The 26,395-nt window shown below is 40.6% G+C and overlaps 1 protein-coding gene across 13 annotated transcripts in view; it reads left to right on the forward strand.

Moving 5' to 3' along the window:
* Positions 1-26,395, forward strand: part of NFIB (nuclear factor I B) — a 435,226-nt gene that overhangs the window by 134,617 nt on the left and 274,214 nt on the right. The window lies entirely within an intron of this gene.

Here is a 26,395-nt window from a genome sequence, read left to right on the forward strand (position 1 = left end):
ACTCTGGCATTATTGGTATAAGTGAATGCAAATTTTAGAATAAATTTTGTACATTTGCTTCTTTATTCACAAAGATTGCCACTTGTGTGTGTCAAGTGCCGCCAAGTCACTTCCGACTCATGGCGACCCTATGAATCAAAGTCCTCCAAAATGTCCTATCTTTGACAGTCTTGTACCTGCTGCTTAATAGTGTTAAGAAGAAAAAAATATAACTACTATAAAAAACTGGGTTAGGGAGGGAATGATCTTATAAAATATTTGGATATTATGGATCTTTTGTGCAAACAGCCAATATTTAATGGCCTTATTGATGTTTTCCGGTTGGTCCTTCTCCTAATATCAAGTATGTTTTTTCTCTGCAGCATAGATAAGCATTTAAAATTTGTTTACATGTGGAAACTTCCAAATTGTATTTAAAGTCCAAATCCAGCAACACCTATGGAGCTATTATGACAACTGCGTAATTACTTCAATAATTTAATTCAGCTATTTTTGAAACGAAGTAGATACAGCTTTTACATTTTTCTTTACATAAGCATTTTACATTAAGTATCTATCAAATCAGACTGTAGAAGCAGTCATAGAACGGACATGTATATTTTAGAGGTAATCCGGTAATGTTTGACTGTTTGCATATTGCGGATGATTGCATAAATTGGCTTGGTGATAGAAAGTGGCCTAAAGGAAGTCACTGGAAGGTGTTGCATGTCCCAGAATAAAATAAGGACGTGTTGTATGAAAATAAACTGTATAGTATGTGAAATTAAAACTAAATACTTTTGTTTGGTCAGTGATTTTGATATACAACCTGTATTTCCTCAATTTTCAAAGTGTTGGTTCACATGAATCTGTCATGCTTTGTCATGACAAAAATACCATTGTCATGAATCTATCCTGCTTTCCCAACCTTAATTGCAGTGGTCATATGACAAAAATACTATATAGTACATCTTTCAAGATCTAGGTTTATTAATGAAATCATTGTTTGTCACTAAGTTATGTTGATTGTCGTGGGACTTAAGTGCAACTAATTTCTCTTCATTTGAGCTTGGTTGTTTTGATCTGATTTCTCATTTGAATATTCTGTTAAAGGTAGTTTGAATTAATGTAGGAAGAAAAACAATTTGCTATGAAGCTTTCAAACACATTTTCTTAGGTATATATTGTTTCACCTCAAACTGTATTTAGAAAAGTCTGGCAGGTGGTTTTCTGAAAATAGCATACTTCAAAGATAGCTAGTAGATTGATCACTTGTCATTGAATTATGCCCATCAGAAAGTCAGCTACATATGGCAATAGCATAGTTCTAACATCTCTACAGCCTGTTTTGTGTGTGTTTCGTCATATACTGTCCTTTGAAGTTGACAGATACACAACTTGAATTGAGGAGCGAGTTGGGGTGGAGGAGAACATTGACAATTTTACTGATGATACAAGTGGAGGCCATGGATTGTGTAAGAATTTTCAAAATAACCCTGGATCATGTAAACATTTTCCCAATGTTGTTCTGACTGAATGAAATGTTGGTACATCTCTTTACATCAAGCCACCACAGCAAGAATCTTCTATTTATTGCAGGCTACTTCATAATGGCGTTTTGAGAAATCTGCTAACAACTTGTGCTTCTTTACTTAAAGTCACATGTTCTTTGTGTTTTTTCTTTAAAAATAGTTCAGTTTTTAAAATTATTCTCAGTATAGTCTGTTTCAGTCTAATTTTTACATTTTGCAAGCAGGACGCCAATGGTTTCTAGGCTTGCAAAAGACAAGCACAATGTCAATCAAAGTAATTGTCTTTCATATAGGGTTGATTTTCTATTTTGATATATGAAAACTTATTTGCTAATGGCTCTTAAAACAGTAATTAAAGCCATTCTGAGAGTAAAAGTGAAAGAAAGGGAAAAGTTCTTAAGTGAATGTAAGGATCAAATAGGCAGTGTTCTTAAATCTTGCCTATAAGCATGAGGAAAAATAGTTTGAGTGCCAGTAATGGTTGCCAGTGGCACCAGGATTGGCATCGGACCTTCTTTGTTTAGCCTAGGATGCCTGTGATTTGTTGGTTGGCATCCGCATTGCAGAGCAATGCAATGTTACAATATACTGAGGTTTTCCTGATCTAGAAATGTCATTCCTTTTTGTCCTTTGACAGGATTCTTCTGTTTGTGTCCACATCTGTACTGAAGTAAGAAATATAGACCAGTCTGTCAAGTTTGTCATTGACTAACATATCTGTCTGTCCTTCTTACCCATTTTTCTCTAAAGCCTGCTTGTCTCCCCAGTTTATTTTTAAATTATTAGTTCCTTCTTAGAATTTTTAGACACAAATAAATTAAATGTTATTTGATATAATGTTTGTGTTCCCATCATTTGTCTGAGGCAGGAAATTATGCTTAAATATGGGTGTCTACAGGTGTTTAAGACACAAAGCACTGAATAAATAATTTAAAAATGGGTTTCCTCCGGACTTTAGTGTCTGTTGAATTCATCTTAAATTTAAATGTCCTGATCACTGTATCTTGCTTCACAGAAATTCGGTGGGGGTTTTTCTGTGTGTGCTGTTTCTTGTTTGATTGAGGCTGCATTTGAGCCTGTAAAATCATTTGGTAGTATTTGATTGAATCACTGCAGCTCTTGTGCTGTGTTCCGTTTCTACAAGAACCGCCATTTTGTTTGTCAAGTGCCAGCAGAGTGGGGGAGGAAAAGCAGACAATGTGCTTGATGCCAATAATGGTTGCCAGTGGCACCGAGGTTGGCATCAAACCTTCTTTGTCTAGTTGCTGAATGCCTTTGATTCGTTGGTTGGCATCTGCATTGCAGTGGGCACATTGGAAAGTTTTTTGACAATCGCTGAATGAAAGCTGTTGTATTTGTTTGCTGCAGTACAACTTCATATAATAGAATTTTTTCCTCTAAAAGATAACTTTTTAAAGTTCTACAATAGTAGATTTTTAAGTTCCATTTTTTAACTGAAATGCATAATTGTTTGTGTATTTCTTTTCTACAGAATTTAATCCTTATGCTGTCTGATTTATTTTTGAAGATTCTCATATATCTCATGTATGGCATAGCACCTCAATAAATATTAAGAAAAGCTAAGAATGCCATCATATTAATAGTCAAGCATCTACATGTCTTGATATCAGTTGCATAACTACCCTATGTTTCTCTTTCTGATTATTTTGCATACTATTTCAGTTTTATCACATTGTTTAATAGTAACATTGCTTAATAGTATGTTTTGTTATTGCTTCCATTTACAAATGAAGAATTAACTGAAACTACATTATTCTTTCAGCAAATAAGAACAGGTCTGCCAAGTTTAGGGTAGTTCTGATACTCTCGAATTTCAGATCTGCAGACCTAAACTCAACAATTTTTTTAACTTCATAAGTTGCCTACCAGGGACTGATTAAAAGGTGAAGTCATTTCTGTTGATGTTTCCTAGATAGCTAGCATTAATATTGCTTTCTGGCTACCCACCATTTTCTTGTTAATTAATAAGATAAATTAGCAGCTCTACCCAAAGGGCTGCACTCAAGGAAGTCTGGCCTGTGTGAGCCCCTGAATCGCCAGACTGTGTCCTGTCTGGAAGAAAGGGGGGAAAAAGAGGAGGGGGGGAAATTGCCCGGGTGGATGGTGGGGGAAGCTGATCCTTTGCTGGAATGGATGAGAGAGTTGTATGTGTGGAAAAACTTGTTACCTAAACATTCTAAGAAGTTTGCAGATGTTAAGCGATAACAACTCTTGTGTGCTGACATTATATACAAGCCACATGATTTCAGCTTTCTGAGGTTTAAACCTGCTAATAATTACTGGAACGTGTGTTTACTGAGGAGTGAGGTAATACATAGCATTATGAAAGCTATTTTCAGAGAATATTACTTTCATACAAGCACTGAAATTAGCTTTAACTTTCTCTTGAAACAGGTATTAGTTAAATTTCACTTATCTAAATTGGTGGCAAGTTTTCTAGTATCAGCTTCTCACAAGATTCCTGCAACTTAGCTTTCATTGTAGTTTACAGTTCAGTTCAACATTGCTTGTTGTTGCAGTTTTCTTAGAAACTATCACATTTCTTAAAATTTAAATTTGGTTATTCTTAATAACCATAAAATAGTTTAATGATTATGACTGTCCTTTCAAAGATGTTCAGCTTGTCAATATAGGGTGCCTAACAAAGTTATGGGATTTACAGTTCCCCTACATTTGAAAACCCTACTTATTTTCCAACCATGAAAGCAGTTAAAATACATGCTTACAACTTCCTTGCTTTGGAGTACTGTTGCCTTTATTAGAAAGTGATGGCATTATTCAATGATATTTACCACATCCCATTACATGGCACTTTAGACACGCACATAAAGTGCTGTCAAGTCACAGCTGACATGGTGACCCTGAAGGGTTTTCAAGGCAAGAGACGTAACAGAGGTGGTTTGCCATTGCTTTCCTCTGCATAGCAACCCTAGAATTCCTTGGTGGTCACCCATGTAAATCCTAATTAGGGCTGACCAGAGATCTTACCAGATCAGACTAATCTGGGCCATCCAGGTCAAGGCACATAGCATATTACTGCTTACTAAAAAGAGCTGTTGTAGTATCAGGAATTTGAAATCTCTGGCTTAATTATCTTTAGCTCTCTACTTTAAGTAAGACAATTCAGGAACATATGAATGACAATATAAAAGGGACAATCTTGAGATACCGTTGTCATGAAGGAACATCAACGAAAATTAGTCTATCGGGACACTATTGCAAAATCCACATTATATTATGTAACAATATTATGGGACAATATAAATCAGCATCATATTTTCTATATCTGTAGGATGTGTGTCTGTATGTACTTCAGGTGAGATGTATAGTTGCATTGTTGGATCCCCATTCCACATCACAGAATATGAACAACTGTTATTTTCAATGTCTATGTAGTGACCAACTGTAACATTTAATGTGGAAAGGTATATGCCAAGCTGTCTCCATTTCAGTTGCTCAGTGTTCACCAAGGGAACATACAATAGCCATGCTGCAAGTACCACCTTTTCATTTTATGAAGAGACCCTAAGAGTTGTATGTTGTTATAAGACAGTGAGGAGTATATTGTGATGACAGTGCTTCCATAGCATGGGACGGTTAAGTAGCATTTCCCTGTTTTATTTCAGAATAGTTCTTCAATAGCAAATAAGTAATCTCTTTAATACTACTTTCCCATTATAGTTGATTTTCCATAGCATTAATTTGCTATAGCTTTCATAAGGCATGTTGTGTAAGGCATATGAGTAGAGAGACTAGAAGCACATTTGATGGTATAAAAACATGATGCATAATATCTCATTTATAGATCAACTTAATAAGCAGATAAAGAAAAATTTTAAAAACTGCATGTGCATGTACTGCAAAGTTATTTTAGTATTTCTTTTAGGGGATATTCAGAACCTCATATGTGACCAAATGAACATAGGTTTCATCAATTCATTTTTAAACAATTATCATAAATTTGATTTGAACTCTTTTCAAGAGTTTCGTATACATGCAGACATTTTGTAAAACAAAAATGGTGAGCAAAATTAATATTAGCAGAAGCAATTTGCTGTTACCACATATTCTAGATTTTGTGTGAGAGCAAGTATATGTGTTTTAAAGCATATGCTCTAATATGCATGATTCGTGCTTTGTTTATTTCCCATTGAAGTTAAATATTAAGATTCCTGAGATGGAGTAAGAAAGGAAGAAGTAATTTTAAATATTAAAATGTACATTTATTTTGAATACACATGATCTGTATTGTGTTTCTTTGTTTAATCTTATTAGTGAATTCCAGTCCACAAAAATAACACTTCACATGTAATTTTTGTTAAAATAACAGATTGGTATGTAAGTCTTACAAATTTAGGATGTAGCTGTAATTTTTATTTCTGATATTAATATCATATCTGTGGCAACACATTGTACAGTCCAGCATAATTGTGAACAGGAAAGCTTTCCTTGAGACCCACAATGTGCCATCCTATGCTCTTTTCTAAGTCCATTGAGGTCTGGGAAGTAACTCTTAAGTTGCTTAGGATGGCACTGATAGTGTCAATTGCGTGCAAAATCCACCTAGTAAATGATGCAGAGTATTTTTGGAACTGCCTCATTATCTCAAATTCAAGCTTCTCAACTTTAGATAGTCAGTTCATGAAATATAACCTTTTGGTACACTTTACAAATATCCTAGAATGGGTGTTCCAGAAGGCAATAACTTGAACATTGCATGTATTTTTGAAGCATATGTCTTCTTTGTATCCTGCCAGGGAGGACTAACACTTAGCTCTTGAGATTTCTGATGGTTAGGCTACAGTGCCAAACAACAACAGGGGTGACAGGATGAATCTTTTCATTAGAAACATGGCATGCTCTTATGTGTCTTAATGTACTTGTGCTGTCAAAAATATGTTCCTAATAATTTTAAATTGTATAAAATATTGTTTGTCCTTTTCAAAATTATGGACTACTGTTGTGAATTATATGGTAGAAACACATTTTCCTTTGTATGGCAGAGAATTATTACCAACCCTAATTCTTTAATGCATAGAATCATATAGAGTTGGAAGGGACCACCAGGGTCATCTAGTCCAAACCCCTGCACAATGCAGGAGATTCCAAACTACCTCCCCCCACGCCCCCAGGGACCCATACTCCATGCCCAGAAGATGGCCAAGGCGCCCTCCCTCTCTTATACTTACTAATACATATATGCCATCATATGTTTTTATGTTGTGTACATTACATTTTCACATCAACACTTTCACATTTTTTGTTTGTATAATGTCAAAGAAATCCCAAATAAATCTGAAATGAGCGAGGATGTTTGGGGGATGATATTAAGCCATTGCCAGTCTCTTCTTGTTCATGTAAAGGTGGATAATTTGAATTATTTTGACAGAAATACAAAATTGAGTTTTCCAAATGTTAGCAGCTGAAAGTAGCAATTTCTTTTATTCTGGGTGCAATCATCAACATCTCAAACTCAGTGGGGCTAAAGAAGCTCAGATAGATGTAGGATTTGTCCTAATTAGAACAGGTGAGACAGCCATCCTGAATGGCTTTAAAATTACTACATAATACAGAATTGGCATAATTGTGTTTGAAAAGGAAAAGACACTTTTTTGTGCATATATAAAGAGGAAATAGTTCTTTGTAGCATTTTTCTTGTGTCTCTACTTGTGGTAGTAAATTGGTTTTTTTTTTAATGACAGGTTTATGGAGTAATCATAAATATACTCAGAAGAAAGTCTCATTGTATTCAGTGGGGTTTATTCCCAGGAAAGTGTCTGTAGGATCACAGCTAGGTTCATTGCCTTTATTTATTAACTTCATTTATACTTTGCCTTTCTCTGCAATGGGGATGCATGACAGCTTACATCATTCTTGTCTCTATCATCGCAGCAGCCCTGTGAGGTAGGTTAGGCTGAGAAAGAGTGACTGGCACAGGGTCACCCAGTAGGCTTCCATGGCAGAATGGGGTTTTTGAACCTGTGTCTTCCAGATCCTAGTCCAGCACACCATAACACTTTCATGTTAGGCTGCGGTCCTGCACATAATTATGCAAAACTTGGATACAGTTCTGTAATATAGCTGTATCTACAGAATTTTGAGTACACGTACTGATTCAGTCATTTCAACAATGGAAAGGAAAGCATGTCAGGACTCTATAGCATTCATGTAATTTTAGTCATATATTAAAATAATGAATGTGGCTGATTTCTTTAAAATAATATGAGACGTTGAATCTGATAGGTTCATTAACTGAGGAGCAAAAAGGTATTTTAGATAGCCTTTGCTACAAAATCTCAGTATCTGAAAGGCTTTCTTGCTGGAAAATATTCTTGCTCCATCTCATGGCATAAAATATCAAGATAGCTATTGACTCAAGTTTTTGCTTGAATATGACTGAATATGACTAAAGTACTGGTGCATAGGAGAAAGAAGCATCTACCTTGCTTCGTATACTTGTATAACTTCAGTTAATTGAATTGAGAATTAGGAGAGATGATGGTCTCAGCTCTAAGATTTAAGAGTGAGTAAACTATTCTTAGCTGGGCAACTTGTATTTTATCATGCTGACATCTGCAGTTTCTGGATGGATTACCTTAAATTTGTTATGCCATGTTAAAGCTTTGTTTTACGAGGCTGGCCTCAGCTTCTGGCCTTGGTGTCAGGAACCCTGCTATGTGATGCAGCATGTCTTGTTAGGTTTAATTGACCAAAGCTGATTTGTTAAAACAATTCATTTGAGCAAGTAACTTATGCTCAGGCCAAGCTGCTACCTGAATCTTTTGACCTTGACTTGTCTGGGTCATGAAATGGCTGCGAACTCCTTGACCTTTCTGTTGTATGGAAGTGTCACTATTTCTTCTGGTTCTTTTATGGTAATAGCTGACAAGAAGGATTCAGCCCTGACTTTACACCCCAGTGGGTTTCAAGGCAGCTTTTGGAATTGCTATGTCTTCTCTTTGATGGGTCTGGCTGCACTCTTAGTTTTCTTTTGTCTTCTGACAATGATGGGGACAAATTGGCAGTCCCTGTTTGTGCTGAAGGGATAGTAAAAGGAATTCTTGCTCCTACAGGGATGTGGCTTTTAACTTTGTTTCTTTTTGATCAGGCATAGTTTTCAAATTTCCATTTTTTGGGGAGGGAGCAAATGGTTATTCTGATGATAACCATATTGTGAATAATGACTGTGTAGATCACTGGTTCCCAACCAGGGGTCCATGGACCCCCAGGGGTCCGTGAGAACTAAATTAAGGTCCGCGAAACAGTTATAAACCCATAATAAATTAATATTTTCAATTAAAAGTTCTCTATTATAAAATATATATATTCAAATATAATTCTAAGTTTAATGTTTAACAGTTATGATTAAAGTTTATTTTCAAATTCCTGGAATTTTTATTTTGAACCTTGGGGTCCCTGCACCGAACAAAAAAGTCCTAGTGGTCCCTGGTCAAAAAAAGGTTGGGAACCACTGGTGTAGATGCATGTGGTGAGAAAAAGTTCAAAAAGGTTTCCATTTTTAGAGGTATTGACTTCCATACTTCGCAAATGTTGACATGGCTTGAATTTTAGTAGCTTGGTAAATTTGGAATTATGGTTTAATATCATTAATTGTCAACTTTGCAGTCTTTAGGAATCATATAATACTTGTTTACAAAAGATGTGTGTTAAAGCGGTGTAAGTTGTGTTTTTAAATCACTACCTAAATTTGGACCCTTGACAGTTTTGCTCACTGTTATTAAACATAAAGCAAAACAGACAAGGGTGTTAGAAATATCCTGATTTCTTAGTCAACTAGCTGTTGAAGCTAGAAAAGAGGGAGAGATTCTGAGCCAGATATGCTACGGGCTGAGCATTGCCTTGTGTTTAATGCTGGTTAGTGCTGCTGAGCTTGCTGTAACTATGGCTCCTAGTCTTCCTCTTTCACATTAGCAAGTCTTTAAGGCTGGGAGAGAGAGAGGACTGTATGTGGACATTCACTCTCTTCCAGGGTTCATGTGGTTTGTCATGTAAGTGGAACACATGAAACTGCCTTATATGTCTTGTACGTCTAAGTTAGGGTCAGGACATGTGCCATGAGTCAAATTGGATCAGGACTATAGTCCTCCTTCCTGCACTGCATCCTTGAGACAAAGAGGACTCGATCTGCTGGAGAAAATCTGGTGATCCCTGGCCCAAAAAGTGTCCAGCTGACCTTGACTAGGGCCAGAGCCTTTTCAGTTCTGGCCCCGGCCTGGTGGAATGGTATTCCCAGTGAGATTTGGGCCCTGCAGGACCTTAAACAATTCCGCAGGGCCTGTAAAACTGAGCTTAGGCATATGGTTGAGCATCTCCAGCACCTTCTTCTCCTATACCCCCACCCCCCTCGCAAACTGAGTATTATTGCTGCTGGCTTGAAGGCGCCTGGTATTTTATTCTTATTGTTCTAGGCGTACATTATGGACTGTTATTAACTGTTTTAAAAAGTTGTAAGCCACCTTGAGCCTGTTCTTGGCTGGGAAAGGGCAGCCTATAAATCAGTCAATCAAATAAAGAAATAAATAGGGCCCTGTAGCACTTGGGAATACTAGTTCCCCACTAACTTCTATTACCCTGACTTGACTTGTGGCTGACATTACACCTTGTTTGGCCCTTAGTCTACTCTGGCTGGCAGTAACTCTCAAGTTGAGTTGCTACTGGAGAAAAAAAGTCAGATCACTTTAATAGAGGTTTAGTGGGATATTATTTACCTGGTGATGTTATTTCCTTCCATGCCATGAAAAGCTTCAGCTGCCCATTCCTACACATTAAGTTTCTATTAAAGTGACAGGACATTTTTCACCAGTCCTGTTGGAAACCTTACTGTAACAGACAGGTTAGGTTCCGCCTCTCCCTAGGAGTGACCAGTGGGAGCTGACAGGATCTTGGTGGAAAGAGTTGGAAAGAGTTGGAAAGAGCCCTTAGTTCAGTTGGAAGTTAGACTGGCTGAGTGAAGTGTTTGGCAGAAGAGCAACTTTATGCTGACTGGAAAAAGGTCAACTTGTAACAAAGAATCCCAAACGTCTGAATAAGGAAATAGTTCAGAAGTTCAACTGAAAAGAAACTTTGTAACCGCTACCTGATTTACTCCAAAGTTATGCTCAAACCATAAATAAAAGTTAACTCCTTGTTTGTTTAACCTTGTGGGCTGGATGTGCATGGTCACAGGGAAAGAAGTACACAGATCTTGGCCTATATAAAAATATATATTAGGATATGACTAAATGGTGGCAGCATGTAAATGAAGCAGTATTTGAGTTCCCAAACTCCAGTAGTTCTGTGCAGTTGTCTGAGTGAGGGGTGATTATTAAAGGGCACTGGGCTACCCGTTCTGGTGATGTCTCTGTGAGTGAGAGAGGACCTGGTAAGTGAAATGGTCACGGCGCGCTCTCTATATTCTCAGCCTAACCTATCTCACAGGGTCGTTGGGAGGATAAAATGGAGAAGAAGAGAATGATTTAAGCCACTTTGGGTCCCCATGGGGTAGAAAGGCAGGGTATAAATGAAGTAAATAATAAATATAGCCAGAGATGGAGGGCAGATAAAAGGTAGGCTGGTTAGTGAGTGGGAAGGAGAGAAGGATGCAGGGAAAATGAGGGATATGGGGTTTGCTAGGTGGAGGGAAATGGGAAATAGTGTGGGGAAAAGGGATACAGGGTAAAGTGAGGTGCTCCCAGCAAGTCCTTCCAAGTTGGCTATCATGCCATTGGGCCCAGTAGTGGGCGCTATGTAATTTAGTTTTTCCCAGGAGAGGTGGCCAGGGGGAGTGAAGGAGGGAAAGCAGAAAACAGAGGCCTATAAAGGTTGGTTGGCTGGTGGGTGAATGGGAGAGAAGGAAGCAGGAAAAAAGAAGGTATGAATAATTTCTGGGAACAGAAAGAGGAGATAGTGGGGGAGGGAAAATGACATGCCCCTCCACAAGTCTTTGTGGTCCCCTGTTCGTAAAGCAATTAACAATTTGATGTTCTTTAATGATACCTGAGATAGGCTATCTAATCATACGAAATGTCAAGGCTGATCTTGTTCCCATGAGTTAGCCTTTGAATTAATATTTCAGTTTCACCTGTCTTATTAGAATATCGAGTTTTGGTGGATTATTTGCACAGAAGTGTATCATCACTTTTTGCCTCTTTCAACCATCACATTTTTTCTAACATCCAATGGAAGTACATTTCTTGATTGCGATAAAGGTACAGTAGGGTGGTTTACTAGTTTTTGGAATAACCAAAATGATTAAAGGAAAATACTAAGGCCTGGATCTTAAGAATAAGCTTAACAAATTCCACATGCATGAAAGAACTTTGGCCTGATAATCAGACAATCCCTGATGCCACATAACAAACCTCTTTCGAAAGAGGGCATTTCAAAAGCAGCTTGTGCTATGGAATTTTGTTCTGTACTGCAATCCAAAGAAAAAAAGTGAAAACTTCTATTGGCTATGCCAAAGACCTTTGGTAGCTCATGGATCCTGGCCTGTTGCTAGAATTTTCAGTTAAGACACATTAATATTGGTTGTTTGAAAGTTGAATTTAGCAACTTGGATAGACATGGACATGCAATGTGTTACAGTTCAGAGACCTTATACTACTTGTTGTTTTGGATCTGTCTACTACGCTAATGCTTAAATTAATTGAAACTGAAACCAAAACATTTAATTAGTAACTCTAACTGCATGGATCTATTGTGCATTAACTCTCCCTTCGCATCTACCCCCCTTTCCTCATCCAACCATCTGCCTTTATTCTTTAATCCAGAACAATATTTGTGTGTGTGTGTGTGTGTGAAGATTCAAAGTTCCTTATAATTGTCTAACTTTTTAAAACTTAAAATGGTAACATATTTCATTTTAATACTGTGCGCCGCTTACTTGGTTGCAATCAGAGAGTTACTTTTAATACTTACGCAATTGTTTATTTGCTTTTTACAGAGTATGGTAACTGGGTTGTCCAGAGAATAGAAGTAATCTGGTTTTCTAGATGCAGCCTGCAATACAATGATTTTATGTGTATGTGATTAAAGTCTGCATTCTAGACTTTAGAACATAGAATACTTGTGAAAAATATAAATAGTTGCTGAAATTGATCATAACTGAAAGGTAGTCATTTGTTCACTTTGATTGCTTAAATACTATTTGTTGCTGTAATTTAATTGTGCTCAGGATTAGAGTTGTAAAGTCTTCATGTAAGTACATGAGTGTGCTTGGTTGGATTTAGGGCTTCCGTGAAGCTGAGTAAGAACTGGTTGTTTTCTCTCTGAGGGAAGGGCATCTTGAGTCTTTGGGTGATTCCCACTGCATACTCAGGGAGGTAGGACTAACTTTCTCTTCCTGTCCTCCTGGGCGGGAATTGCCCAGAAGCTCAGTTTCCATCCTGCCTCTGCTGGGGAAAGCAGCATCGTGAGCAGCTCCTGCTTGCCCTCTTAACTTTTAGGGAACCTAGGCTCTATGTCCTTCTTTTGTCCTCTTCTACTATATATATCTACTCTTCTTTATCCTCTGTTTTTTGTCAGTCCTCCCTACTCTCCCGGGCGCTCCTGGCCCCTTTCAAAAATTTCACGCTGACAAGGTGGTGCTGTACCATAGCTTAGAATTCAGGCCAAAAGTGGTTTCACAGTTCCATACGTCACAGGACATAGTCCTGCCAATTTTTTTTCCAAACCCACAATCACAGGCTGATAAACTCTGCACACGCTAGATGTGAGGAGAACATTATTGTTTTATTTAGAAAGAACTAAAGCATTTAGAAAAGACATGAACCTCTTTATATGTTTCAAGGGTCAGAAGATAGGGAGGGCTGTGGCTGTGGAGTCAGTTTCTTGATGGGTGACATCAGCTGTCCAACGAGCATACCAGGCCGCACACATGGACTACCCTTCGGTTCACGCTCACTCGACAAGGGCTCAGAGCTCTTCAGCTGCTTTCCTGGCCAAGGTAGACTTGATGGACATTTGCAGGGCCGCGACGTGGTCGACACCTTCAATGTTCATGAAGCACTATTCCATGGATGTTGACTCCAGACGAGAAGCAGCTGTTGGGAGAGCTGTACTTCAATTGATTTTCCATTGAGTGGCCCACACCCACCGCCAAAGGTTAGTGTACTTGCTACTCTCCCATGCTGGACTGCAACAAAGACACGATGATGAAAACAGTGTTTCACTTACCTGTAACTGTTGTTCATCGAGTGTTTTCGGTGCAGGCACGCATCCCTCCCTCCATCCCCACTGTGGGCTTATGTACATGTATGGAGTCTAATTTGTAAATTCTTCCCACTGCGGTGACATGAGAACTGAGGGAGGAGCCCTGGCCCCGTCTCAATCACATGGCCCCAAGGGCAGGAAATGGGAGCCTGGCCAAGGAGTGGGAGGGGCAGGGAGCACTCAAATAGCTCTGGAGCTTAAAGAAAGCTTGTAAAAATGTTCCTGCAGCTGGCCTGCGCAGTCCCCATGCGTGCCTGCACTGAAGACACTCGATGAACAACAGTTATAGGTAAGTGAAACACTGTTTTGCCCAAGGTCACCCAGCTGGCTTCGTGTGTAGGAGAGGGGAAACAAATCCAGTTCACCCGATTAGCCTCCACCACTCAAGGAGTGGGGAATCAAACCCACATCTCCAGATCAGACTCCACCGCTCTTAACCACTGCACCACACTGCTCTTGCCACCAAACTCTGCAGGGATCTGCTTTGGTGGTCCAGACAATTGAACCTTTTTAAAGGCCAATCCTACCTGATCGAGGAACAACTACAGGTGTTCACAGACACCAGCCTGGAAGGCTGGGGTGCGATCCCTCAACAACCAGATAGTTCAAGGTCGATGGCCGAGCTAGAAACAAGGAGAAGCGTTCTCTAACTCTGTCACAGACCATGCAGCACCTGGGGGTGGTGATCAAAACAAAGATGAACTATCTTTTACTTCCTCAAGACAGAATAACCAAATTGGTAACCTTAGCAAGAACCTCCTCCCAAGCTGGGTCCATTCGTCTAATGACCTTAGCATATCTTCTGGGCCTCATGATCGCACCTTTGGGTCAGTGCCCTGGGCCAATTTCCATTCACACCCTCTCCAATGGTTCCTATCTCCTACCAACTGCAAATCCTACAAAGAAGGGACATTCCCTTGTCCTGTCCTCTGGTGATTAAAAGAGTCCATCCTGAGCAAGGGATAACCCTACCTCCACGAGGAGCCCCTAGAGCTATTTACAGATGCCAGTCTGGAAGTCTGGGGCGCCACTCTGTAAGGGAAACTAGTACAAGTCACATGATCAGAAAAGGAAAGAAGACTTTCATAATAAACCTTCTCGAGACCTGAGCCGTAAGGCTGGCACTTCTGGGATTTTGTCATATCCTACGCAATCACCACGTGCTCGTAAGGACCGACAATGTGGCAGCCAAAACTCACCTCAACAAGCGGGGAGGCTCCAGATCCTTAGCCCTGCACCAAGAGACAGAACTTATTCTAACATGGGCAGAGAATAACATCAGACCAGCTACCAGATGAATCTATGGAAGGCCTTTGTACATGGTAGGCCTTTGTACACTGGAGCTGCAGGAAGTACATTAATCACCTTGTTCCAGGAATGGGAGTTTTGTTGAGTTTCTACAAGGAGTGAAACAGAATCTCAAGGCCTCCACCCTGTGCAGGCAGGTGGCAGCAATAGCCACAGTAGTACTATCCATGGACGGGCATGCTCTTTACAGAAACCCCCACATCCAAGCATTTTTTAAAGGAGTCACACAAATCATGCCACCTACGGTTCATTGCTTCCCTATGTGGTGTCTTCACATGGTGTTGTCAACCCTCACCAAGCCATCTTTGAAGCCCTTGAGAGAATTACAACTTAAGTTCCTAAGAATGAAGGTGCTCTTCTTGACAGCTGTCACCTCTGCTTGCAGGGTGTTGGAGTTAGGAGCACTATCCATCAGGAAGGGGCTGTATACCTTCCATAGAGACAAGGTGGTGCTGAGGCCAGATCCCACCTTCGTGCCCAAGGTCAACTCCACCTTTCATAGGAAGCAGGAGCTGCACTTACCTTCCTTTTGCCCTCAGCCTAAAAGTCACATAAAAAAAGAATGGCACTCTCTCGTCCTTCGTAGAGCCTTAAAGATTTACATCAGAACAGAGGGTTTAGATGCTCCGATGCTCTACTTATCTCTATCTCTAACCCAAATAAAGGCAAGAAAATGTCCAAAGCTGCGCTGAGTTACACTATTAAACAATATATACATGCATACAGTTCTAGCAATATCACAATTCCTGATAGGATTACAGCACAGTCAGTGTGCAGTGCAGTGACTACAGTGACGCCCCATTGTTTCAAGCATTGGAACCATCACCCTAGGAGTATCAGGATATATGGACTCCCTTCTGATACCATATGTCATTAATACCCCCAGCTATGTCCGAGACACCACAGACTTCCTAAGGAAACTACAGTCCATCAACCGTCTCCCAGAAAACAGCATTCTAGTCACCATGGATGTGGAGTCTCTATACACCAACATTCCCCATGACGACAGTCTACAAGCCATTAGAAATACCATCCTTGACAACAACACAGCAGATCTGGCTACACAACTCTGCAGGTTTGTTCTCACTCACAACTACTACTGGTTTAGTAAGGACTTATACCTTCAAATCAATGGCACTGCCATGGGCACTCGCATGGCTCCACAATATGCCAACATTTTCATGGCAGATCTAGAACGTTTTCTGAACTCATACCCACTGGCACCTCTCCTTTACCTGAGATTCATTGATGACATTTTCTTTGGACTCATGGCAAAGAAGCCCTTGAAAGATTTCACCTGGCTTTCAACGACGTCCATCCCACCATCAATCTAACTATGAATTACTCCGAACAAGAAATCAACTTCCTAGACACCACAGTACGGATCCACGGGGGACACACAAGCACCACATTGTACCGGAAACCGACGGATCGGCAAACGTATCTACATGCGTCCAGCCACCACCCCAACCATATCAGACAATCCATTGTCTATAGCCAAGCCCTACGCTATAGTCGCATCTGCTCCAATCCTTCAGACAGAGATACACACTTGAGAGATCTACAGCAAACATTTTTGCAACTTCAATATCCTGCTGATATGGTGAGAAAGATGATTGAGAAGGCCAGAATGATACCCAGGCACAACTTACTACAAGATAAGCCCAGAGAGAATGACAACAGAACACCTCTGGTTGTCACTTACAGCTCCCAACTAAAACCAGTCCAACGTATTATTAAGGACCTACAACCAATGCTGGATTGTGACACTTCCCTCGCTGAAGCACTGGGGGGGCGTCCCTTTCTTGCTTACAGACAGCCGGCTAACCTAAAACAACTTCTCACCCATGATGATAAACTACTTAACAGGAACATGGACTCTGGCACCAAGGCCTGCAACAAACCAAGGTGCCAACTTTGCCCTCATATAGATTCTAGGAACATCATCTCTGGACCCACCAATGTCAGCCATACTATCTCAGGTTCATACTCCTGCTCATCTTCTAATGTGATTTATTCCATCACATGCCAGCAATGCCCTTCCACAATCTACATTGGACAAACAGGTAAGTCTTAGACAAAGATTAAATGGACATAAGTCTGACATCAGAAACCACAATATTCAAAAACCAGTGGGAGAACATTTCAACCTTCCAGGACATTCTGTTGCAGATTTAAGAGTAGCAGTTCTCTTACAAAGGAATTTCAAAGGGAGATTGGAAAGAGAAACTGCTGAATTACAGTTGATATTCAAACTAAAGTCAGTGCATTTACCTGGGCTGAATAAAGACCTTGCATTCATGGCTCATTACCAATGCTGAATTCTCCACACCCATCTCTCCCCTGGACATCACAGACTCTTCTGCATACCACACTTAATCCCATCACGCCTGCTATTCACATTTACATACTGTTAACATTTACATACTGATGCTTGTCTGAATTCACTCTCCTCTACTTAAAGACAGAATGATTCACATTCTAGCTGTATCTGAAGAAGTGAGCTGTGGCTCACGAAAGCTCATACCTTGCCAGAAAATATTTTTGTTAGTTTTTAAGGTGCTACTGGATTCTTGCTGTTTTTTCTACTACTACAGTGATGTTTGATAAACAGGCTTTGGTAGAAGACATCTGCCATGGTCAACCATATCCACATTCGTTAAGCATTACAAGATAAATTCCTATGACTTGGCAAAAGCTGTCTTTGGACATAGTGTCGCAGCACGTAGTGAAGGACAAATAATATCCCAAACTGAAGATCAGGAGCTCTTGAAAATTCCACAGTTTCAAAAATGCCTTTCCCTCAGAGTGAAAATGAAACCTTGATTACTTACTGTGATGGTCCCTTCTACTCTGAGGTAAGAAGGGCATCTTGTCCACCTGAAGAAGCAAGATATATTCACTGTGGGAAGAAGTCAGATAAAACACTCCAAAGAGCTACCTTACAGATGATCTATTACATTCTTAACAACACACAAAGAGGAGCCTATGTCCTCTAGATGTTTCTTCTTATTACTTTCCTCCCATGTTTAATGCCTTAAAAACTAGTTGGCTGTTTTCCTTAGCCACTTTCCTCCCACTTCAGCATGTTTTAGTTGTTATAGGTTTTACGGTTTGTATCATAGATGTTTACAGTTTGTACCATAGATGTTCCTTGGCAAGTTAGAAACTGCAAGCCAGCTGGGTGATTCCTGTCCAGGAAGACAGGAAATTAAGATTTGGTCCTGATTCCCTGGGTGTGCAATGTCCTTCTTACCTCAGAATAGAAGGAACTGTCGCAGTAAGTAATCAAGGTTCTGTTTGTAGCAGTCTTGGATACAACCCATCATTCTTACAGATTTAAGCTTCGTAGCTTAAAGTTCATTTGTATATTCCAGTAAGAATTCCATACGTTAATCTCTTTTATATTGTATAATTATTTTAAGTATGTAATAACCTGAATATTTTGACATGGCTTTGTCGTTATCCAGCAACAATTTCTATTCTGTTTTACAGGCTTCACATAAAGGGGAAAGCTGCTTATAGTAATATGAGGATCACTGGTATTTCAGTAATTAAATAGACTTGTTCTACTGTATTAATCCTTTTTGGAACATTTGGAATGACTTGTTAGCACTAACAGGCACAGCATTAGGGCCCTCAGTTAATCTGCTCTTTCCCCTTCTACATCTGTCTAATATAAAGAGGGCATACATGAAACTGTATTTACTGATAAGATGAAAACCACCACAGAGGCAAAACGTAAAGTCATTTTTTTTTGCCGTCGAGTCACAGCCAATTTATGGCAACACTGTAGGGTTTTCAAGACAACGAGCTAACAGAGGTGCTTTGCCATTGCCTGCCTCTGTGTAGCAACCCTGGTATTCCTGGTTGTTTCCCATCCAAATACTGACCAGGGCTAACTCTGCTTAGTTTCTGAGATGTGATGAGATCAGGCTAGCCTGGGCTATCCAGGTTAGGACTAAATAGTCATAAGTCGTTTATGCATGGGAGTTTTACCTGAAGTTTGTTGCTCGCTGGACCCACACTTTCCTGTTGGGAAGCTATGTACCAGCAGTCTCCAAGCTCAAATCAAGTCCCCGTCCCTTTAAATGCTGTTTGTAATTGGCTTACTTTGTAGTGCTCATTGTGAGAGAAAATCCGCCCCAAACCCAATTGCCCCATCAAAAAGCATTTTAAGAACAAAAAAGAAAAACAGAGCAATCTGAAAACGGGGTAGAAATCCAAGCCTCGTTTTTTAAAAAGCCTATTCAGAAAGAACTCCCAGGAAGCATTTGAATCCCCGCCTCTTTACACACTGCTTGTAATCGGCTGTAGTTCTTTCTGTCTCTTTCTGTGAGAGAAACCAAGCTTGCGTGTCCTGCACTTTACCTTATGCATGGGGATTTCAACTGGGCTGTGCTCAGGGGAGATAGAAGAATCGAGTTAACAGAGGAATGGGAAGTCCCGGGATTTTTGAGAGTTTGCAGCGAGGTCATCTCTAATGGATGGAAAACTCATGCATAACTCCAAGAAACAACCGAGACCAACCAGGGGTGAATGTGAGTGAAAGTATCCATGCATAAATGACCAAAGAGAGCTTTAAATGTTATGATGTAAGATGTAGGCTGAGAGAAGCCAGAATTGATATTCAGGCGATAGTAAATTACAAATTGATTTGGTTTGTGAAAAGTGCAGAAATCTTCTCTCGCTATTATTTATGAGTGGGCAGGGTCTCAGATTATATTCTGAAACTCTTTGGAATGTGGTAATTAGGAAATCAGGAAAGAAAAGGATAGATATAGGGCTTTTAAAACATTTTATTTAAAATATTAAAACCCATTTTTCAGTTGAGAGAACTTGCAAGCTAGTTTTCCTCTTTTCAGTTCATAAGAAATATGTTATGAATATTAAGAGGATAGTTTTAGTTCATTTTCTCTAATAGCAGATATCTGTACAGAGTGACATGGGGAATGGCAGTGTGATGCTTTCTGTGGTTGCTTAGATTGATTAGCTGTGTTGGTCTGCAGTAGAACAGCAAGATTCAAGTCCAGTAGCACCTTAAGGACCAACAAGATTTCCAAGGTATATGCTTTTGAGAGTCAAAGCTTTTGTAGTTGACAAAGGGAGCTTTGACTCTAGAAAGGTTATCACTGGGAATATTGTTTGTTTTTAAGGTGCTGCTGAACTGAAATCTTGCTCTTTAAAGGAGAGCGTACAGATAAATATGGAGGTAAAATGTTAACTATACCAGTTCTTACAGCTGGTGCAGGCACGCCCAGTTCTCATCACTTTGAGTAGCTTAGGGCCAAAGTATACGAGATGTTGGCTTTCTGTGATTGGGTCTCTCATCTCTTTATGATTCTTTAAATAGCAGCAACACATACTGGCTGTTTTTTCCTGTCAAGGCAAATAAAAGCTTGTGTGTGTGTATGCAGAGAATATATATACTGGGAAAACGCCATGGAGTCAAGCCCTATTTCCTCAGGTCACAATCAGAATTCAGTTATCTGCCCTATACCCATATGCTATGAAAGAAAATAGAGATAGAGGGTTTCTATCAGGGGTCTCTAACTTCTCGCCTGGTTTGGTCTTCTCTGTGTTTTATGTATGGAAAGTGAAAGAAAATGCTGTATGACCTAGTTCATCTAAAAAGAGTTCAAGCATTTTACGTTTAAAAGCCTGTTCTTCTCTATATGTGTTCTCCTTGGTGTTGATAGATACCCTTAAACAAAACGAAGCTGTGTCATCCTAATTCTTTTGGACCCTGTTATAGGCAATGACAGCATGTGTTTCTTTTCCCTAATCTGTTGTAATGCTGTCCTATTTTGAATAGTTCAATACTATTTCAGGTCATGTGCCTGGGATCAGCCATCACAGCCGGGAGGAACACTCTGAGACAATTGTGCTGGATCATGCAAATGAAGCTACTGAATAGTAATAGTTATGGGCAATATTTTGGAAAAAAACCAATTTAGTGACAGTTTTATTACTGCAAATGTATGTATGAAGTCCCTTGATTTCATTGTGATGCACTGAAAACAGATGTCAAAGTGTCCCAAACTGAATTTAATAGTTAATCTACATATTGCATGAAGCTACAAACAAACCATTTAAAATTTTGTTGTTAATCCTGTTAGAGGATCTAAAAATGCACCCTGTAGAATTTAAAAAAATAATTTTATACTCCTCTTTGCTTTTTTATGAGTGTAGGACAAAAAGATCATGATAGATTGCAATTCAATTTCCAAGTGTTTTGAATGCAGACAGGACAAGCATCTATACTCGCTATTCATTGTTTCACTGAAGTCAAACCTTAGGACTGATACTCTCTGTGGTAGGTTAGGCTGAGAGGCTAGCTGACACAAATTGAACTTGGCCGTTCATTAGATCTCTTCTTTCCCTAGATATAACAGCCATTGGCTATTCAGGTTATTTCTTTATGTCATTATGGGTTTCAGAGAAGTTACTCTCATAGAATCATAGGGTTGGAAGGGATCACCAGGGTCATCTAGGGCTGTCGATTTGGTTCATCCCGAACCGAAAAACAGCCGAATTTCTCTTGATTCAGCGGTTTTTAGTTCGGATGGAACTGAACTAAAAAAAGGCGGGAAAACGGGTAGCCGAATTCAGCGAGTTTGGGGTGTTCGGTGAATAAATTTGGCAAATTCGGGGTTCAGCGCAGCAGCATAACCGTCAGTTAGTAAGCAGCATTCTTCCGCGGCCAATCGGTGGCCAAGCTGGGTCTTCTTCTGGCCAATCAGTCGCGATTGAGTGCATGAGCCCAGCTGCTGCGTGGCCGGGGAGAGAAAGAGAGAGTATCTGTTTGTGTGAGAGAGATCCCCCTTTGGGGGGGGGGTGCATGTGCACATTCAAGCCATTCTGTGGCTGCAGGGGATGCATTTTTTTTTAGTAGAGCCCCCAAACTTTCAGCATAGCTTCTTGCAAGAACCCCCAAGTTTTGTAAAGATTGTATCGGGGGGGGGGGCAAAATATGGGCCCCGGAAGGGGTCCCCCCTTTAATATGCATTTTTATTCCATTTACAGCACACATTCGCACCATTCCGTGGCTGCAGGGGGTGCATTTTTGGGGGTAGAGCCCCCAAACTTTCAGCATAGCTTCAGAGGACACTTCTTGCAAGAACCCCTAAGTTTTGTAAAGATTGGATCGGGGGGGGCGAAATATGGGGCCAGGAATGTGCATCTCTGATAATGGGGGTTTGCAATTAGCAGAGCTTGCCGCTCACGCCCAAAGCTCCCAGCCCCGACAAACAGCTGAGCTGCGGGGAGCAAGGGTGGGGCAGGTGCGAAGAAGATGGAACAGAAGACATCCACAGTAAGACCCATTTTGGGGCTTTTCTCTATAATTTTTCTCCTGTGTATGTGTGTGTGTGGGGGGGAAGCAGAGTCTGTGTGTGTGGGGGGAGGGAGCAGTTTCTGTGGATGGGGGGGGGAAGCCAAAGGGGGCTTTCGCCCGTTCTGCCTGGGGTGTGTGTGTCCCCTCAGTCTCTCTCTCCCTGGTTAAGGGGGGGGGCTTCAGTTGTGTGTCCTCAGGTTTTCCCTCATTCATAAGATCGGTTAGGTCTATTTTGATGCTTGCTCAAAACTGGTTTTCAAATTGTGACTTAAAGAATGCATTTGCCTGGTCCCAAGTCTGATGCAAAAGGGGAAATTCCACCCCCTCCTGCTCCTTATGCTTAGCTAGCGTGCCTCTGTCCCTTTCCATGGTTTGCAAACTCCCAGGCGTCATGTGTTGCTTTTCATGGTTGCAAACGTGTTGCTTTGCATGGTTTGCATGGTTGCAAACGTGTTGCTTTGTATGGTTTGCAAACTTCTTTGCACCTGCCCCGCCCTTGCTCCCCCAGCTCAGCTGTTTGTCGGAGCTGGGAGGCGGCAAGCTCTGCTAATTGCAAACCCCCATTGTCAGAGATGCACATTAAGGAGGGGGGACCCCTTTCCGGGCCCATATCTCAGCCCCCCCGACCCAATCTTCACAAAACTTGGGGGTTCTTGTAAGAAGGGTCCCCTCAAGCTACACTGAAAGTATGGGACCTCTACCCCCCAAAATGCCCCCCCCGGAGCTGCGGTAAGGCGCGATTGTGTTTTTAATGGCTTTATTCGGCCGAATTTTCCCCCGAACTCCGGATCTCATGCTGAATTGCACGGACCCAAAGCGGGGGAGTTCGGACTTCGGCATTTCCCGAATAAAAACAGGCCGAATTTTGCTGAATCCGAATTTTACTGAATTTTTTTTCAACAGCCCTAGGGTCATCTAGCCCAACCGCCTGCACAATGCAGGGGGTTGGACAATGTTCTCTCTCAGCCTAACCTACCTCACAGGATTGCTGTGAAGATGTTGGTATGATATATGCCATTCTGAGTTCCTTGAAGAAAGGGCAGGAAATATATAAATAAATAAATTCAGTATAAATAAAATAATGCGCTAAATAAATCCCTTTTTAGCATGTAACGCCCCCCTCTTTTCTAGGAATTGTAAAAACACAAAAGTGCAAAATATTGCAATCAGAATGTATTATTCAAAGTCAATAAATGTTGTAACTCAAGTTACAGAAGAAAACACACGATAATTAATAATCATAATTAAGCCCTGAATTAATTTCTTACATGATACAATATAGGTAACCTGTTTAATTTTTCTTGTATTTTGTTATCTCTCTCAAACTAGAATTATTTGTTATTTCCAGCATAGGTTTAAGATATTTGTTGGTTCTATATGACTATGAAACTCCTGCATCTGTTAGGGGTAGTCCTATTGACTAAATATATGAGTAACATGATATTACAATCCCATATTACACCCGGGAAGATATAATTTGAATGATATGTCACTCAGTAGGAATGTTCCAGCTTTACTACTATTTCTGTGGTTATTGGCAGTATAAAGAAAGCTGGAACATAGAAATGCAAAATTACAGATTGTCAAATACAGGAATTGCTCTAGAACAGGTGTTCTAAACCTTTTGAAACCTTCAGACATCTTTGGAATTCTGACACAGGGTAGTGGGTGCAATCACAAAATGGCTGTTGTAGGAGGCATAGTTAACCACAAAATGTGGTTGTGAGGCTATGCATAAATTTAACAATAACTCCTCAGCATTTTAAGAAGAAGCTCCTCATAGCAATATGTGTTTAAAAATGAGCATATTGTTTTAAAATATTTTCTTGCGTACACACAGCTTACCTTCAGTCATGCAGTAAGATCCTTGTGCTGTGGTGGCAGCTGTTGGCAAAGCAACATTTTTAAAGATTAGCACAGTCAATCAGATTTCCAGTGACCAATCAGAAGCTCTGCTGGGCAAAAACCTTATCAGGTGCTGTCCACTTTCTAAAAACACTTGGCCAAGAAAGGTGTTGGTGTGAACCATGGTGCCCATGGGTGCCATGTTAGGGAACCCTGCTCAAGAAAAAAGTACGTTTCTTGGACTAAATGCTTTTAAGGTTCCCCTTAACAACATTCAACATAACACAGCCTTCGACTTAACATTAGTTTGGCCTGTGGACTTAAACTGTGAAAAAAACTTCAATTGATAGATACTAATAACTATATGTAGGGCAGTTGTGGTGATTTTTGTAGAAGTTCTAGATTAAATGATACCTCAGTTTGTGTGGCAACATTAAATTTGTCTGGCTGCTTGTCTTTGTTAACATTGGTTGATCTTGTGCAGTCTTGCATATGACATTGTCTTATATGTCACACATGCAGCAATTAGACCAGAGACTGAATCTGCGATCTTGTTCATGCAACCCATGTCCCTAATTCCTAGGCCAGATGGATTCAAGATTCCCTGTGATTCAGTCTGGAGTTCCTTGGACGCTACCAGCAGTTCCTTGTTGTCAAGATAAGTAGCAACAAATAAGTTCCCCTGGAAAACAACTTGTCCACCAGTGCCAAACGTAACCTCTTGCATTTGGTGTGTTTTAGGTCATAGTCTGAGTACACATGGGATGCGTGTGAGGCCCAGCAATCCTAATCAGTGGTGGTTGAACTGAGAATGCATCCTGGACCATGTCCCAGAATCCTTTGCGAGACACAGGAGTTCCATAGCAGATGCTCAGCAGTTCTTTGGCAAGCAATTTGATGTGAAATGTCAGAATTCTGAAAGCCATTGCCCTAACTATAGTTCCTCATTATAGCATGTAGAGTGGATGAATGGCTACAAGTGGGCAAACAACATTCCAAACACAATATGCATTTGTATTATAAGAGATTGGGCCTGAAGTAACTTAATATTTAAAAGTTATTGCGAAACATCATTTCAAATAATTTGTCTTTTCCAGAATCACACATAATTAGTTTAAAAATTGCATTTTTGGACTGTATAAATCAACATAAGTCTTTTGTTCAGCTTTCTAGCTGTGCTAATCGTGCTTTTAATTCCATGTTCATAAATAGCCCTTCTATATCAGCGCCCAGTAACACCACTATAATTAAAAGTCTATTATGGAAAGTTTCTTTATATTCTGAAAGATGCTTTCAATGATAATTTTAAAAACTAGTATTTGTGTTTCTGCTTCATTTACGCCTTGCTAGAGTTCTGAAATTATTATCACCAAATATAATAGCGGCTTAAAAATACCGTTAATCAGTATATACATGTAAAGTTATATAAAACATGTATTCCCTTAGATCTTATGCCTAATAGTATAACAGTCCATTCCTGAGACCGTAGGCAGGCTGTGGCGGCCAGCTGGGGCGCAGCAATGGCGGTGCAGGTAGGGCTCCAAAGGGGCTTCGTGGCAGCGTGCGCCTTCATGAAAAAGGCAAAAGTTGAAAAAAAAATTGAGAGGCTGAGGAGCGGGGCGGCGGGGGAGGCATGCCGTGGTGGAGGAACGCCGGGGCGCGGCCTCAGGCCAGTCAAGGCTGGCCGAGTTCACAGGGCCACTTCCAGGGGAGATATCTCACTGCGGGGAGGCGGGCCACGGAATGGAGATGGGCAAGGCGGCCCGCGGGTGGGAAGGGGCTGCCTCAAAGGAAGGAAGGAAGGCAGGGTGAAGGGCGGGGGCTGTGAGGGAGGTGGGCCGAGCGGGGCAGGAGGACTGGAGACCTCCCGGAGGGGCCAGGAGAAGGGCGACGGCAGGTGCTGGCTGCCTCGGAAAGGACTGCCGCACACTTGCCAACACCACCTTCATGGCCTCCTGCACACACCCTGCATGTGCTACCACGAGTATACTGTCAGCTGGGACTGACACCCAGCTGAGTGCGGGGAGGTGACAGGCTAGCCCATTAGAAACAACGGGAGAGGCTGCACAGCCCGTTTGAAATAAAAGAAGCCTGGATTTCCCATAGACTTGCATTGGCTACATTGAAAGACATTACAGCACAAAAAGAGTTGCAAAGAAAA

This window comes from Euleptes europaea, chromosome 4 (assembly GCF_029931775.1).
Source record: "Euleptes europaea isolate rEulEur1 chromosome 4, rEulEur1.hap1, whole genome shotgun sequence".
NCBI lineage: Eukaryota > Metazoa > Chordata > Lepidosauria > Squamata > Sphaerodactylidae > Euleptes > Euleptes europaea.